The sequence below is a fragment of the Amblyomma americanum genome, chromosome 8 (assembly GCF_052857255.1).
Source record: "Amblyomma americanum isolate KBUSLIRL-KWMA chromosome 8, ASM5285725v1, whole genome shotgun sequence".
NCBI classification, from domain to species: Eukaryota; Metazoa; Arthropoda; class Arachnida; order Ixodida; family Ixodidae; genus Amblyomma; species Amblyomma americanum.
In genome coordinates, this window is record NC_135504.1 from 127,273,910 (window position 1) to 127,277,205 (window position 3,296).

Here is a 3,296-nt window from a genome sequence, read left to right on the forward strand (position 1 = left end):
TCACCATGTCATCAAGTAAATAAAGGTCCCCACTACATGTCCCGAAAAACACCGCCACCGGGAAACTAAAATGCCAAAGGCATTTTCTGCACAGCGACGAGCCCTCGATAGCCGATAATAAAACGCCTTCTTTTTTGCGTTTAGGCCACGGCCAGGATAAGGCCTTATGAGATAGGTTCTCAAGGGAAAGGCATGCAGCGTCCCCCACGAAACAAAGTGGCCACCTTGACGCACCCGATGGAACATTCAGCATGCCACCATCTATGGGAGTTTTTACGGTGCTTTCCCCTAAAACAGGACCGCCAGACAGTCGGCCTTACGCCCCAACATCTACCATAATAAATCGGTAGTCGGCATCTGCTACTGCCAACATTAATAAAGAATAAAATCCTTTGTAGTTGTAAAAATCGGAGCCACTATTCTCTGGGAAAGTTATGACAAAATGTTTGCCGTCGATGCTCCCCACACAGTTGGGAAAGTTCCATTTTGAGGAAAAATTCTCCCTGATGGCTTGCCACTCGGATGCTGAAGACAGTCCCATAAGGCTGGCAACGTCTCTTTGAGGACGGCCGACACTGTGGACGCATGCATTCGATAGCTCATAGCTGTGTCCTGCATCGATACGCCTGTAGCGAGGAACCTGCTAACAGAAAACAGCACCGAGACTTTAACGGCAATATGACGAGGCTTTGCGCGCGGCAGTTGTAATTGTTGCGTTGCATAAAGCGCACGTAATGCACTAAAGGCCTCAAAGCAAGATAAATTAATTTGGGATGGCTACTAGCGACCATTTAGGATACCAGTGATGAATTATACAACCGCGAGCAAACGCGTGGACAGATGGATCAGTAAACATTCAAGAGCAAATCAAGAGCTCTATCTTCCATTCAGCGTCTCTTCGTAACTAAAGATATTACAGATTTAAATTTTTTGCGTGGTGTATAAGGATTGTGAAGGAAATAGTCTGCGAAGACTGCGAAATCTGAAGTTTTGTATTTTCTGATGAATGAAAGAACGTAAATTATTTACCGCAAGGTAACTGCCAGTCTCTGTGCAGGGTAGATAGGCCTACTGTGGGTTGGTGGATGGAGATCTCTGTGGTAGACCAACTGCAGCAGCTTGTCAAAGGGTCCTTTGATCATTCTGCACGTACAATTTTAACAAATGGTGAATGAATGTTGCATTCAACGAATATTTTACTCTTTGCATTAGCAACAATTAACTCACTTCAAAGTTCAAGATTAGCTCAACATGTAATGCCGCTGTCGCTTAGCGCTCACTGCACTACTCCCACAAGTTTGGTCAGTGAAACGCGCACCACAAGTACAAATTTATTTACCTGAAGTACTTGAAGTGGTATTCCGGGTCGGAGTTCCGCAGCTCTTGCACTAGGTGGTGGTACTCGCCGCATGGAAAGGCGATTGTCAAAAATTTGACGTATGTACATTGAGCGCTTGCGCTTACGCCGGAGACGATGCACAAGCAGCGCCAGCGCAGATTTCCGTCGTGCGAGGTACGACCAGGCCATCCTAAGCAACGTTGACGAAGCAGACTGTGCGAAAACACTTCGTCCGGTCGATCAATCCGAAACGTCTCAGCGGAGCTTGCTGGGGAGACTGGGACTATTTTGTAAATTTAACGGCAGGTGGCGTGCCGAACGAAGGACGTTCTGCGCATGCGCTACGGCGGTCGCACGACGCTGCTTTAGGTCGAAGCGCCGACCTGATGTATCCGACGGCAACCGGCTCGCGCCCGCGCGCCGAGAGCATCGGAGTATAAACGCCCGCCTTAAACGCGCCTACGCTTAACCGCTAACCAACGTACTCGGTGGCGGCATCTATGGGAGCCACTGAAATCACCCACACACTCAATGAATAAAAAAATATCTGTGCCGAGACTGGGCATCGAACCAGGGCCTTTGGCGTATGAGGCAGCCACGACGGCTCAAGCTCCAACCATACATGAATAAAGGCGGATCTAGTGAATCCACTCTTCCGATGCAGACGTCTCCGCGCTTTCGCTACGTATATCCTGGCCTAACAGAGCTAGGCCATCAGCAATTTTTGTTTCTGCCCACGGTAATATATTAAATGTTCATGTTTCTACAATTTTGCTTTTCTAAAGTTGCTGAAACGTTAAAATAAACATTGGAATAACCTTGACCCAACCATAATTAAGCATGTAACAACAGAAATAGAACTTTCTCTAAAATGGTAAAGTAACCTTGAAAAAGCATGCCCGCTTGTATGTGTTTGTGTGTGTGATTCGTGCGGCTCAGGCGACGACAGATGAGAGACAGCCCCGAACGGCGTGCCGGGATTTGGGGCGGGCAGCCGGCGCCTGGAAGATGGCGAAGGGCCGCAGCAGTGGGGCGACACGGCCTAGGAGAGACGGCAGCTACGGGTGTGTCACGGGTGGTGGTGGTGGTAAAACTTTATTGGATACACTGAGGCGGGTTTTAGAGGACAGTGGAGGGTTTCGCCGCTGCCTAGCCTGGGTGGTAGTCCTCATTCCGGGACACATTTGGCGGTAGCCGCTGCCCGCGCTCTCTGAGCCAGAGCCCGTCTGGGACTCAAGGTCCAAGCAGTCGGACAAGGTCGCCTCCCAGTCCTCTCTCGTTGGCTGATTTACTCATTTTGTTTCCGGATTTTTCTGGCAGGCCCATACCATATGATGTGCGTCTGCACACATCTCACAAAACTTACGGTACCCCGAAAAACACGGGTCTGTTTTAGAAGTGCTGGGCTTAGAAATGACCCCGTTTGCAGTCTTCTGAGGTGTTGTTCTAAGGTTCTATCCAGGCCCTTGGCAGGCTCTGGAAACGGACGTCTGCCTACTGAGGCGCAGATATGCTATAATGACCGCATATGTGGTAAGCGGATTTGGTACAGGAGTCCCGGCAGGGTCTGGGAATTCAGTGGAACACCGGGAATGTGTGACCTTGCGGGCCAAGTGTAGTCGTTCCTGCGGGCCACGGAACCTACCGTATGCACCACAGAGCTACCGGCAGGTTGCCGCCGTAGATACGGCTGGCAACCATGGGGAGACGTATGGTGGCGCCCCCTGAGAAGAGCGTCATCCAATCGGGCTGTGGTCTCTGTTTGGGAGCGGTGGACGGCCGTGTAACGACCGCCGGGCTCCGGGAACCAGCCGGGGTATGATGACTTCCCAAGGAATTTTAATTGCTGGCTTTTGACGGAACGAAATGGCGCAGTAATTGCGTCACACCAGGGCACAGCGAGTGAGCAAAACAAACAAGGTTGCAATATTTGTTAGGACAGGTGCTGTCATCTAGT

The 3,296-nt window shown here is 50.3% G+C and overlaps 1 pseudogene; it reads right to left on the reverse strand.

Annotated features, from left to right (window-relative positions):
• Nucleotides 1-316: 316 nt before the first annotated feature.
• LOC144102760 (uncharacterized) lies at nucleotides 317-3,079 on the reverse strand (annotated as a pseudogene).
• Between the last annotated feature and the right edge of the window lie 217 nt (nucleotides 3,080-3,296).